This window comes from Quercus lobata, chromosome 4, assembly GCF_001633185.2.
Source record: "Quercus lobata isolate SW786 chromosome 4, ValleyOak3.0 Primary Assembly, whole genome shotgun sequence".
In the NCBI taxonomy this organism is placed as follows: domain Eukaryota; kingdom Viridiplantae; phylum Streptophyta; class Magnoliopsida; order Fagales; family Fagaceae; genus Quercus; species Quercus lobata.
The window spans coordinates 89,855,882-89,870,445 of record NC_044907.1 but is presented as its reverse complement, the minus strand read 5'-3'; the positions used below and the strand labels follow the sequence as shown (position 1 = coordinate 89,870,445).

General features: G+C 34.9%; 1 long non-coding RNA gene across 3 annotated transcripts; it reads left to right on the top strand.

Moving 5' to 3' along the window:
• The first annotated feature begins 845 nt into the window (after positions 1 to 845).
• Positions 846 to 5,431, top strand: LOC115983791. Of its 3 annotated transcripts, none has more exons than XR_004090209.1 (2): positions 846 to 983; positions 5,079 to 5,431. It is a non-coding gene; the product is annotated as an uncharacterized LOC115983791 (long non-coding RNA). The 3 variants fall into 3 exon arrangements; XR_004090207.1 differs by having other exon boundaries at positions 4,914 to 5,431; XR_004090208.1 differs by lacking the exon at positions 846 to 983 and adding an exon at positions 1,121 to 1,515 and having other exon boundaries at positions 4,914 to 5,431.
• Positions 5,432 to 14,564: the final 9,133 nt, after the last annotated feature.

The window sequence follows — 14,564 nt, the reverse complement described above, 5'->3', positions numbered from 1 at the left end:
CAGTATAAATACCCCTATTACCCACGATTGAAAGAGAGCTTCCAGAGAGAATTTTGAGAGAGAAACCCTAAAGAAAAACCAGATTGTTTCACCCACAATCTCTACCTTAGAATCTCTTCAAATTCCTCAACTCTCTTCCTCTCCATTGTTAAATCCTTGAGAGGCTTTATACCAAACCAGGTTCTCACCATTATCATCATTGTGAGTCTGCTGTTTGGATTTCTGGGAAGTAGTTAGGAAGGAACCAATCTTCATTGGTTGATGCTATGGTCTAGTAGCGGAATCCGGAAAGCTAGAAAAGAAAAAGGTTCGGCGCAACCTCGTTGGAGCAAGAAGCTTGGAGGGCTTAGGTGCACTGGGTAGATTAGGCTTGGAGGGTCTATTGTTGTCCTTGTATCCCAACTATATTTTCTAGTGGATTGATTACCGCTTGGAGGGCGGCGGAGAGGTTTTTCGCCGAGGACTTCGGTTTCCTCTTCGATAACACATCGCGTGTTGTCTTTGTGTTTGCATCTTCCTTCCTCTATCTTTGCCTTTAAATTATCTGCTGTGGATTTTATTTTGTTATGGCTTAGATAGTATTTAATCAATTTCGTATGATAGCATATGTTAAGTTTCCGCACACTAGTTGTTTGACATATTGCTTGAATTGATTAAGTTGTTATTTGGGGGTCTAAACGTTCAAAGGTGTTTTATACACGTTTTTGAACTTTCATTATGCACTTTATTACAAACCACTCAGGATGTAATTGAGGCAAGGATCATGGTTCAAACCATTAAAGGATGTGGAAGGAAAACTTGCAGGTATTGTAAGTAATCCACCGTACATACCAAATGAAAATATCTCTGGGCTACAAGCTGAGGTTGGTAGACATGAACCAAGACTTGCATTAGATGGTGGTCTTAATGGCATGGATGTTCTTCTCCATCTTTGCAATGGGGCTGCTTTGATGTTAAAACCTGCTGGATTTTTAATTTTTGAGGTATGGATCTTTTAATACCTGAATGATCATACTACCAAATATATATAATTTTTCAACATTTTCTCAATGATAATGTTATAGAAATATTTGAAATTGCAATATCTGCAAAGTTGCTTTATCCTCTATGCATTAAAATAAAATAATTTACAATGGATTTTACTTTGAGGTTAGATTTAAGTATGGACTCCATCATCAACTGTTGTTGTAGAAATTGTACTTGTGAGAAAATGGGTGCTTCTACTGATGGATTGTACATGCATTAGTGTGGGTATAGGAATGAGATGGGAGCCTGATGCATCTATTGTTGAATGCATACCAACAGATAAGTTCAACAAAGAAATGAGACACTTGGGTGAGTTAGGAATGGTCAAATATGATCCATAAGCACATGAAGATTCTGGAATGGGAAGCCTTCTCCCAACCTTGGTTGTAGAGAATAAATTCCTCTGATACATGTCAAGAATTAGCAGACCTGATTGTAGGCCGTCATTCTAGGTGGTCACCAAAGATGATAATACAAAAAAGGACCTGGGTAAGGTACTAACTTGGCTCTTTGCAAACGATTCTGTCAATGTCCATATGACTTGTTGGTGAAAAGGACAAGAACTTGATATGTTGGTATAGGGATAATGAGATGTTTAATGGGTCTGGAATCTGGATGGTTGGAAGTGCTGTTAGGATTCTTATATTGCAAATGCTGTTCTAAAAAAATATAAATAATAGTGTTATTTTAGTGACTTTAATATCTAGTTGGATGAGTTCTTCTATTCTGGAACCTGACACCTTTGCCCTGAACCCACCCCCAAACTTAATTAGGTTGTGTCCTTATAGACCATATTGGAGTCCTTAATTGGGTCCAAATGGTTCAGAAACCATGTTTTTCTTGGCTATTTCTACCTGTGCACATAACTCAACCTGTGTCCCTATTGCATGGCTTCTAGTGGTTTCATTTATGAGGAAGTCTCAATGTTTTTCTTTTCCCTGTTGCATGGCTTCTAGTGGTTTCATATATGAGGAAGTCTCAGTGTTATTCTTTTGCTTTTCCTTTTCAATATCTAGGGAACACAAATTGTTTAATTTTACATTCTCTTGTGTTATGCCATATGGTTTATGATAAAGTATTTCATACTCCTTTACACTTCCTGTGTTTTTGAACTCATTAAGCATAATATATTTTTTGTCCCTACTTTGGATTTCTTTTTTTGTTAAGTAATGTCAATTTAGTGAAAACAGAAAGCGTATGCAAGAAGTATACAGTAAAAAAAATGAAAAACACCAATGAAAAGTAGAAACAAAGAGGAGAGAAAGATACAAGCGTAGAAATTATTGGCAAATAAGAGAAGAATCCAAGAACTCCATCAAAGAATACACCTATAAAGTATAGGATTTCAAACTTCATTCATAAAGGGTCTTCAAAAACATGAACTTGAAATTAGGCAAAGTTAACTTCTTTCCCTTAAATGTAGGTTGATTATTCTCCATCCAAATGCACAACATAAGACAATCAAGAATGGAACCCCACACTTCCTTGAATCTGTGGAATCCCTAGGTTCCTTTCCAAGGCTCCAACATAGCCATAACATAACTTGGCATGACCCAAGTGATCCAAACTAGGCAAAATAGACAAAAAAGCCCACAGGTCACAAGCAATAGGACAATGTAACAGGAGATGACTCACTGACTTACCATCAGATTTGCACAAGCAGCACCAGTCTGCCATGATAAAAGTCTTTTGAAGATTATCCGTCACCTATATAATCCCAAGAGCTGCCACCCAAACAAAGAATGCAACACTAGGTAGGGTTAGCGTTTTCCGTATGCATTTCCAAGGAAATTGGATAGGATTTACAGCCCTTAATCTGTAATCCAGTCTTAGGTGATGGAAGCGGAACTCATCTATCAGAACCTGTAGGGGTTACCTTCGCTGCATACAAATCATCCAAAAAATTGGGCCGCCGAATCTAACTCTCAGTCTTGTGCTTCTAAGATGAAGACAGGTTTCCAATGCACCTGACCGTTAACCCATTCAAAATAGTCTGAATTCTAAAATCAACGCCTCTTTGTCTCTGTCAAACCTAAACAACTCAGGGTATCTATCCTGGAAAGTCCCATTGCTATCCCATGATACTTCCAAAACAAAACTTGGGAACCAACCCCCACCTCAAAACGAGTGTATGAAGCAAACTTCTCCCAACCCTTACTGATATTTTTCCATTGGCCTACCCCATAAGGACCTTTTACCATTTCAGAGTTCCTCTGGCATCAAGTAGTATTGTACAATGACGACTTCTGTTCCAACCGATACCTACACAGCCATTTCCCAAGCAAAGCTTGGTTAAAAATCAGCAGCTTTCAAATGCCCGCTACCCCTTGGATTGGATCGCACATAGTAGACCAATAAACCAAATGGAATTTATGCTCCCCATGAAGCCCACCCCACAGGAAGTTTGTATTTTTTTCCAACATGTTGGCTACACTAATAGGAATGGGGAAGAAGAACAAGGAATAAGAATAGGTAGGGAGACTTGAAAGCGTATGCTTGATTAAAGTTAGGCTAACAGGCTTCCTCTAGATTATTTCCTCTCATTTCGTTTACAATTGGTTTCACTCTTTCCTACAATGGGTGGAATATGAAATGATAGTAGAATGTATTAACTTTATATACTCTTATTATTCTGATATTATCATTTAATACTTACAAATACATATTGAATAGATAAAAAAAAATGTCTTATAGACATTACTTATAAAAATAAAAATAATAAATGTTTTGTAGCATCATATGCGGAATAAACTTCTACCCAGTACAGTTTTGACAACAATGATTAACAGGGAATTCTTAAATTAAATTATGTGTAAAAAAACAGGGCATACCATGGATGCTTATAAGAAAAGCCTAGCTTCTAACATGAAAAAATGGTGTACCTAGTGCACAAGACTCATTTTGTGGTCTAGGAGAGGTAGTTGGTAGGTAACCTTATCTCCAATTTCAAAGAGGTTAATTCCCAGACTCAAACTTATGATACATCGCTTGGTGTAGATGGCAATTACCATTGCACCAAGGTTTGACATCTCTTGCTTCTAATCATGAAATGAGCTATAAGTCACACCGTGTTTAATCAAAGAACCCACCATTTTGCTTTGATAATTCTTTCAAGTAGGATGAGTAAATGAAAAAGCAAAAACTCTGATACGAAGTTTTTTTTTTTTTTTTTTTTTTTTTTTTTTTTTTTTTTCTGGTCTTGTTCTCTTCCTTTGAGTCAGCAAACTTGACGTGCGTTTTATCATAGATTTCCATATACTGCATATAATTCATACTTCTTATGAATTATGTAGGCATAGAAGTAATAAAGAATTTGAAGTATAGATTGTCATGAGGAAAGAATACAGTTCCTCCATTTCAACTCCCCCTCCCCCCTAACCCCAAAACATTGTACAAGCAGAAATGTTTTCTCATTGTCAATATGAACTCTTAAATATTTAGTTGGAGATGATTAACACTGTAATGAACATTTTACAATGTTACCCATATTTGCATGTGTGTGTGTATATATATATATATATATAACTCATACCTATAATATGGTTGTGACTTAACCCTCCACCCTTATTTCTGAGTTAAGACGCCATTTGATCCAAAGATCATTGGTACTGCATACTTATAATTATTTCATTACATTAATATCTTATGCGAAGCTAGATGTGACAATCTTTTTTCCTGGATTCTTGACTTATTTTTCCCCACTCAATATCAGGTATTTTCTAGGCTTTTGACCCCAACATAATTAAATCAGATGTGAACTCACCAATTTTTAACTTAATGCTTGCTCTTAGAAGTGCTTTGCTGTGGATTCTTGTTTTAAAAATTCATGGTTATTCTTGATGTAATCTATTACCTGTATTTATTTACATTCTTTCCCATCTCTATAGACTAATGGTGAGAAGCAGTGCAAGTGTCTTGCAAAATACATTGAAAATGACATTAGAGGGTGCTTCCACAGTTTGGACATAGTCTCTGCTTTTGCTGGCATTCAAAGATTTCTAACTGGATTCTGTCAATGACCAATTTGATTTGTGCATAATCTTGTATTTCAGTCATCAACTAGGAAACAAGGAGAGGAGGAAAGAAATTCTGGAAGCTCTACCATTGATTTTCGGCTAGGTGTTTAAGGCTTTTTTCTTTTTTCTTTTTTCTTTTTTTGGGTGGGGGATATTTTTTGTTGAAACTCTATCAAGTGACCAAAAAAAAAGGAAAACATAAATTTTGTATCCTTGGGCATTGACTTGGGTGGTATAGAGGTAGGTAAATATGCTTTGTTTATTAGCAATGTGATATCATGTTTTAGTTTCTTGATCTTCTTGAGGCATTTTTATGTGAAGTATGTTGATGAACTACATTCTGGGAGAAATAAGATTCAGTTAAGCCTATTGGACTTATGTTTATGCTACTTTTCTATTGTCCAAGTAAAACCATCCATGTAGGAATGCAAGAGGATTATATTGGGTTTTACCAACCAAATGTATAATATGCTCTACCATTTCTCTAAATGATCATCCTAGTTATGAGGCCTTGGCTGGGGACAAAAAGAGATGGCCACTTACAAAGCTGGCTGCCATTGCAATATTTGTCCACTGTTACTGGTCATCCTGATTATTCATAACTTTAGTCAATTTTAAAAGATTCCAAGCATATTCAATATTTTGAAGATTGTGTACAAAGTTTTTGACAATGGAAAATTTGGTTTTGGCCCTTGTGCATGTTTGAGATGTTGGTTGTTGATGCTAAGTGAATGATTGAAGAGGAATAAATAATTCCCTACTCTTATTTGCTAAGAAGGCCTCGGATAAAACATTGCAGACAAGTATTCATCTTACTTATTGATCTTAAATGATTTGTCTTTCTTTGACATTTTTGTCCCCTCCTTTATATCATTTCAGAATGAGATTGATCCTTAATTAATGTAATTCAAGCACTTCAATAATCCATAACTCCTTATGAACCTGATGTTGTGATTATGTCTTCGTAGACGCTCATAAACCTATAATTTTTCAATCAAAGAACATATATACATAACTAGAATTTGTTGACATGAATTAGCCACTTTGGGAGCTTATCGCTTTGACTTCTACATTTCAAGAAAGTTGACATCAAGAAACTTCTCCAATCCAAACACTTCTGTTTTGGATGAATGAGTGATTTCATTTCCAAAGAGATGTACAGATATACAGAGAAGCACAATCACAAAACATGCAGCATTCACCTGCAAATTCAATCTTTAACCACATCAACTAAACGACTCATAAAAGCATATATAACTCCTCTAAACAAGATTCCCATTTACACTAGCATAAAAATGGAGAAGGTATCCCCCTCCAATTCAATAAAAAAAAAAAAAGGACTTGGTTTTGGATAGAATTACTTATATTGCAAGCACCAACATCCTTAATTTGTCTAATAATCTGTTCCTCAATTATTACTTGGTTTTCATGAAATCCGTGTTACTACTTTCTATACTTTCCAATATCACTGTTCATGATTTATGAGCTCTTTCTAGCTTTTTTATACCATTCTATAATTTAAGTTATTTGTTGTAATGCATCTCTCTGACTCTCTCTGTTCATGATTCCCATTTTCATGCATCTCTCTGACTCTCTCTTTTGTGCCACATTCTCTCACGCCTTAAGATTGAGTGCCACAAGAGGTCAAACTCTAAGCATACATGTCTATTAGATACAATATCTGTCTGCCAACTTGTCAAGTAGCTAATGGATGCTGATGATTCTTAATGATGTAAATTGGGTTAGACTTGGGAAAAGAATCTTCCTATGGCATTATCACTAGCACTGAGTTGGAATACTTCTACTTAAATTTGGAAACATATAGGACTATATATGATGCAGCAATTAGCTATGAGGCTAAGGTGGATTCAATCCTAAAATTAGAACTTTGGTTCGGAAGCCTACTAGATATGAGGATTTGTTCATAATTTAGAGCCAATTAAGTCTCATTGATCTAAAGGAAGAGGATAAGGCTAAGTGGACCGTCACTAAGTCAGGTTGCTTCTCTTGTGCAGCCACATATGAGGCATTAAGAGATAAAGGCTGAAGTGGTGAACTGGTTGAAGCTCCTGTGGTTCAACCATACCATACCAAAGCATGCTCTCATTGGCTGATTGGTGATCAAGAATATATTAACCACTAGCGAGTGACATTCTGTGTGCTATGCAGGGGTTGTGTTGAAAGCAGGAGCCATCTCTCTGGACACATGTTTATGGGGATTGGGCTGTTAGGATCCTCTAAGGGAAGGGACCTAGAGCATCCATATGTAAGATTGGATGATGGGCGTCTATATATTATATTTGGAGCCAAAGGAAGGCTATCATCCATAATGGCCCAATCTTAACTAAGGAGCAAATCCTGTAAAAAAAAAAAAAAATGATGTTAGAGGCAAGCTTGAGTTCGAAGCAAAGTTCCCTAATTCCACTCTAAATAGGATTCTTTGCTGACTTTGGGGCTTAAACAATTCTTTTTTGATCTCCACGACTCAATGATCTTTAATTTCTGCAGTAAATTGCAGAATTTGTTTGGATTATGAGTTATATAATGGAGCCGCTTGTTGGATAAATGGAAAACAGCAAAGGTTCTGATTTTGTTTGTGGTCGTAGGATGCTGTACTAACCATGGCTGATTGTATTGCACTATATTTATTTTCTTTGCCTGGGTTGTGAGTTGCATTTGAGCTGTTTACTGAAGTCAGCTGCCTGCTTTTTTCTTGCAAGTAAATACAGCTAGAGGTGCAAAAAATGACTGTGGATTTTGCAAATTGTTGCTGCTATAGATTGCCAATTAGCTGCTAAGGCTATTGCTGTGTGCTAGACTGTTGGCTGTGTGCTTGGAAGGATGATTGCTTAAACAAGTGTTCTCCTGTTCATAGTTCACAGATGTTTGTTTAGCTTGTGCTATTAATGCACAAGTTAACTTTGTATTTTTGGTTTGTTTTGTTGGTCAAGTGGGCTTCTTTTAGGCTTATTAATTTTTATAGCTGAATGACCTTTTGGTCTTTGAATAAATTGTATTCTTTGTTTCTTTTCAATAAAATATATATATTTGAACCTAAATCCTTGAAGAATTAATTCTAGGCAATGAAAGGTGATTGTTCTTTTAAGTTTTTGTTTAAAGTCTTATATAATAAATTGAAACTTAGATTGATTGTTATACTCTCTACAGCCACAAGATAATGTAATCTAAAACAATAAGTTTAAAGGGAAATTAAATAAACGATCCACTTTTATTTGTACACTAGAATAATGCCATATATTATAAAGTTCTAAACTAACATGGCATCTATAAAAGGCTTTTAGGAATTGACTAGATTATTAGTACAAACACAGTCACACATTATAGTAGTAGAACAAAGCACAGTACATGAAGAACACTCCTACACTAGAAGAGAAAGAAAATCACTCCTCCAACACTAGAAGTGAAAGAAAATAATCCATTGATCCTGTCATAAAGGGATATTAAACTAGCATAATATTATAACAGATCAGGTAGAAATGCCTAATCCCATGCTTAATCCAAGCATTATTAAAGACATTTAATTTCTTCTATTTGCTTCATATCTCTGCAATTCACACAAAAAAAAAAAAAAAAAAAATCATTAGCTCCCCTTTTTTTTTTTTTTTTTTTTTTTGAAAAGGTTAGATCCCCATTTAAATCCTTGATAACATAAGAAAAGGGATAGGAATTATTACAAGAAGGTTGTGGATTTTAATAAGATGACAATTTTTGTTTAGTATTTTGATCATGAATGAGAAATGAAAATCCAATTTTACAATTAGCTATGATAATCTACTCAAAATTAATAAAAAGTTCAACATAAAATCTCCATGTTTTTTTAATAGAAGTATTTGGGAACTGAATGAAATCAAAGTAAATAAATAGGACACAACTTAACATAGTCTTATAATGAAAACTAAATACCCCTTACTTGAGCTCTACTTGGTCTGTCTCTGCAGATCCCTAAACTAATGAAAACACTTGTTAAGAATTGAGAGTAAGCACTTTTGCATGTCAACATCAACATGCCTAGGTCCTCAATATTATTAGTTTCTTCTACTTCAATTTCATTATCATTGTCATCTTTTTCTGTTGCCATCTTTACCCCAGTTGCAACTCCCAATTCTTCAACTTTTCTTGGCAAAAGCATTGGGTCGACAACTTGAGCAAGTCTTTTTGGTAATGCCATCTTAACAAAATTATAGAGATTCAGACCATCTTTAAACATATCACCAGTGGGCATCCTTCCTGTAAACATTTCCAGCACAAGGACTCCACAACTATATAAATCCGCCTCAATCAATGCCTCACCACCCATGCCATACTCTACAACTTGTGGAATGGATAGAAATTAGGCAATTTCTATCTATAATGAAAAATATGGATAAAGGTTTACAGAATGCAAATTCAAAGAAAATGAAATGAATCTATATAATATGACATATGATATTACTTCCGCAATGGAAGGAAAATGTACGAAACTTTACCCCGAGGGGCCAAATTACTTTTTTCTTTTCTTTTTCTGCATGTTCAATTTGATTGAAGTAAATGCATACAAAGAAGATACGAAGCTTAGCCAAAGGATCAAAATGTCCATCGCCAAATTAACTTAGGCATTTCTTAGAGTATGAATCTTATTTTTTTGCTATTAATTATTTTATTTTAAATTTTATGTAAAATTAATTATGTGCTTGTATGTACTTAGGTGAATATTTGTTATAAGAGACAAAAATAGTAAGCAAGAGAGTATGTTAATATGTTTATACTAATTTTACAAATATTAAAAAGCTTATATGCTCAAAAATATAAGTAGTTAATTCTTATCTTTTGATAAAGTGACAAAGAGAAAAGCAACATATTATAGGATTGTTAAGGATTTAAAACTAAATAAGTGAGGCTATACCCGGAGCAACATAGCCGATAGATCCTTTTAACCCAATTGTACTAGTACACTTCAGGGAAGAATCATCGATGCTCATGAGGAGTCTTGCTAAACCAAAGTTGCTTACATGAGCAATCATCTCACTATTGAGAAGAATATTGCTTGGCTTTAAATCACAATGTATGATTTGTTGTTGAAAATGATTGTACATATAATTTAATGCAGAAGCCACATCAATTGCAATAATTATTCATTGAAGAAAGCTCAAATTTTTTGATTGATTTTTGCAATCTGTTATTGGATGTAGCCACATATCTAAGCTCCCATTTGTCATGAATTCAAATATAATAGCTTTAAATTCATCGCCATTATAATTGATACTAGAGCAACATGTTAAGATCTTCACGAGATTTCGATGTCGAACATTTCTTAAGACATTGCATTCCACCATAAAACTCTTGGTAGCTCATTTATTTTGTAGGTTTAGGACTTTTACTGCAACTAACATATCTTCTTGATCAAGAACTCCTTTGTAAAATGATCCAAAACTACCATATTCAATCAAATTGTTGAGAGAAAATCCATTAGTTGCTTGATGAAGCACTTTGTATAGGAAATTGTTGGAAGGAGATTCGTCTTTAAGACTATAGAAGATGGTTTAGTTTTATATTTTTTCCTCTAACAAAGAACAAGAAATGATGAAACAAGAAGGCTGAAGGAGACATGCAACCCTACAAAAAATTGTGATTATTGTTCTACAAGCAATAGACTTTCTTTATTTTATAACTTTGGGGCATTTTGGTAGTTGTAATTGTGGAATACCCCCACAAAACTTATTGTTTGCAATAATTGATATTGCATCTACATTTTTGAAAACTCCAACAATTGGTAGTGGGCCCTCAAGATCATTGAACGAAATGTTCAAGTATTTTAAAAATAAAAGTTTCTCTAGACCCTTTGGAATAAATCTTGATAAGTTGTTTCGTGAAACATCCAAAAGTTCAAGGCCTTTTAAATAAGCCATGGATGAAGGCATGATTCCTTCAAAGGAATTCCCTTGCAAGTAGAGGTTTTCTAAATTCAATAAATTTCCAATTGTTGTGAGAATTTCACCGGAAAAATTATTTTCAGAGACATCTAGAAAATTCATATTTTTCAAATTGCCAACTTCTACAGGCAATTTTCCACTAAATGAGTTGTAGGATAAATTTAGTAATGGTGACAAAGAGAAAGGAGAAAAAACCTGCTGAGGTATGACTTCACTGAGGTAATTTTGTGAAACATCCAATTGTTGCAAACTTAGGCAGTTTCCAATACTTGGAGGTATGCTTCCTTCTAAATTGTTTTGACAAAGGTTGAATTCAACCAATTGAGTGAGGTTACCAATGGAGCTTGGAATTTGCCTTGACAATTTGTTCCCTGATAAATACCATCCCTGCATCTTCAAAAATTTCCCAAAACAAGTAGGTATCACACTTGTGAAAAAAATTTCCTCCATGCCCAAGCTAATTAAGTTGATAAGATTTTGCAATGCTACAAGAATCAAGCTAAATATTTGGTTGCCTCCTAAATACAATAAATGAAGTTGTGTTGACAAGTTGCCAATAGAATTGGGCAAAACACCTTCAAATTGGTTTATTGCAAATGTCAGTGATTCCATTTTGCTATAGTTTGTTAAAGACATTATAAGTTCAAATCCCTTCCTAATTTATTCTTACTTAGATGTAGTAATTTAAGATCTTGTAGAAATCCCAAATTAGTTGGAACATGAAAGTTCACTTGGTGTGTAAAACACTAATGAATGTTTAGACTTCCAATTTTAAATTAGCCAACACAAGCTTATGCTCAAACAATAGATGTGCAGAATAATAAGTACAAGTAATACCCAAATAAATAAACAACTCTAAACCATAATTAATCACAACACAACAGCAATTAAAAAGTAAGAGTAAGGGTTAAAGAGATGCAAACACAAAGATAACACAAGCACGTGTTATCGAAAAGGAAATCGAAGAACTCGGAGAAAAACCTCTCCGCTGCCCTCCAAGAGGTGAAATGATCCACTAAAGAGTAAAGTTGGGATACACGAATAGCAATAGACCCTCCAAGTCTAATCTACGCAATGCACCTAAGCTCTCCAAACTTCTTGCTACAACAAGGTTAAGCCTAACTGTGTCTTCTTTAGCTTTTCGGATCCCGCAATAACCTTTCTGAACTACTACCCAAGCACTAAATAACATCCTCATAGATATGAGTATGGTGAGATAAGGATTTGGTTAATGAACCTCTCAAGGGTATGTCAATTGAGAGGGTGAGAGTAGAGGAATTTGGAGAATCAAATGTCTAAAATTGTAGATGAGTCAATCTTGGTTTTTTCTAGGGTTTCTCTCTCAAAATTCTTTTTAGAAGCTCCCTACATTTCGTGGGTATAAAGGTATTTATAGTACAATATGAGAAGGAATGTGAAAACTCATTTTTCAGCAAAATAAGGTGTTCTGGCGACTGACTCGCAACTGGGACTAGTCGCGAGTTTCGGTCGCGAAATAACTGACTGGCCAGACTGTACTTTTTATCCTGTAGTGCTCCAGCTGTCGTGACCCTTCAACTTCCTGCATGCTTCAAACGTGTGGCATTTTGACGAGTCATTAGTTGCGAGCCACTCGCGAGATCCAATAGCAAGAATGCTTCTTGAATGTACACACACTTGAATTCTTCACACTCTCTCACACACAACCCTTACATGATTCCCACCTAAATATAGGGTATCTAATTGCTGAATTACAAGTAAATTTTACACGGAATAAGGCCAACAAATGATTGAATAAATTCAACCTTACAAAACTGATCCCATAAAGTTGTTTTGGGGTATGTCAATTTTTTGAAGCTTAGATGCATTGCATAATGAACTAGGGATTGGCCCATATAATTTATTATCACCAAGTGTAAATACTTTGAGATTAGGGAGAGTGAGGCCTATGTTTGCTAGAAGAGCCCCACTAAGTTGGTTGACTTCAAATCCTAATGCGTTGATAGATGATAGATTGTAGAGAGAGGAAGGGACCATACCGTCCAGTTTATAGTTTATTGACTCCAACTGCAAAAAAGGATAAGCTTTTCAAAAGGCCTATGCTCTCTGGAATACTTCCCTCTAAATTATTATAGGATGCCGAAAAAATTTTCGAGAAACGAAAGATTTCCCAAGAAAGTTGGGATTCCTCCTGTCAAATTGTTTGTAGCAACCCGAAGATAAAGAAGCTTTGACAAAGAGCCAAGCTCCTAGGGGATTGTCCCAAAAGTTTGTTCCACACTATGGTCATCACCCTAAGTTTGGTGCAATTGGCCAAGCTGGCTGGAATTTCTCCTCCCAACGTATTATTTTGAATGTTGAGATGTTGCAGTCGGAACAAATGACCAACTTCCTTTGGAATTTTACCATAAAAACTGTTATTTCCTAGGTCGGTGACCCTAAGAAAGGTAAGGTTTCCAATGTAAGGTGTAATAGTTCCACGCAATTTATGGCCTTGTAGTTCCAAAGCTGTGACTCTTCGATGGTGGCGACCACATGTAACTCCATACTAGTTACAAAACTGAATAGAATCATTCCATGAGCTCAAGATTCCATATGAGTCATCAACAATGGATTCTTTAAATTTGAGCAAAGCCAAATGATCAGTCTTATTTGTTAGAGTGGTAGAAGTAGCAGGTTGCAAGCATGGAAGGGTTACAGCAAAGAGTGGAATGATATGAAGGAATGTAGAGCATAATGCAGGAAAATTGGGGTTGTGAAGCTTCATTGGTTTGAACTGGCAGGAAACTAGTGAAATTTTAGTGCAAGTTAGAGGTGATACACAAGTTTGTATTATATATAGGCCCTCTTAGTTATGACATAAAAAAATCATTTGCTTAATAAGTTGATAATAACTCTTTATCATCAAACCAAGATACCAACAGTTTTTAGTATAGGCAGAGATTGAATCTCAGATCTTATTCAACCATTAAAGACTTTACCAGTTAAGCTAAATGTAACTCGCTAATATTAATAAATTGATAAATAAATAAATGAAATGTGAAAGCAGTCCAGTAAAAAAAATAAAAAATAAAAAAATAAATAAGTGAAAGGGAACAAACCTCAGTTAACGTGCATAGGCCTTGGAGCAAAGAAATCAACAGGTTCATGAAATTGGTCATTTGCCATTGGTTGTTTCTCTCTTTTTATTCAGTTGGGGGTTGTCATGAAGCATCATTGGTTGGACTAGCATGAAGCTGGTGAAATATTAGTGCGAAGCAGAGCAAGACACAGAAATTTGTACTCTTAAATCTTAAATAACTCTATAAGTACTGGCTCGGTTAAGTTTGGGTCATTAGGTGCTTGCACTGTCGAAGTACCTTGGTACTATTTTATCAAATGCCTCCAAAAATGTAAAATACGTTGTATCTTCGAATTTGATAAAATTTTCTATACAGTTTTAATAAATTGATAGTGTTAAAAGACCCCGGGTCAACTTAAATTAGTCAAAAGTTGCTGTTAAGTGTCCAATTTTTTTCGTCAAATATTTTTAATTAAAAAAATCTAATTAATTATTAAAAATTATTTTCAATGATTTTTTAAAAAAATACTTTTAACGGAAATTGATGGGGAG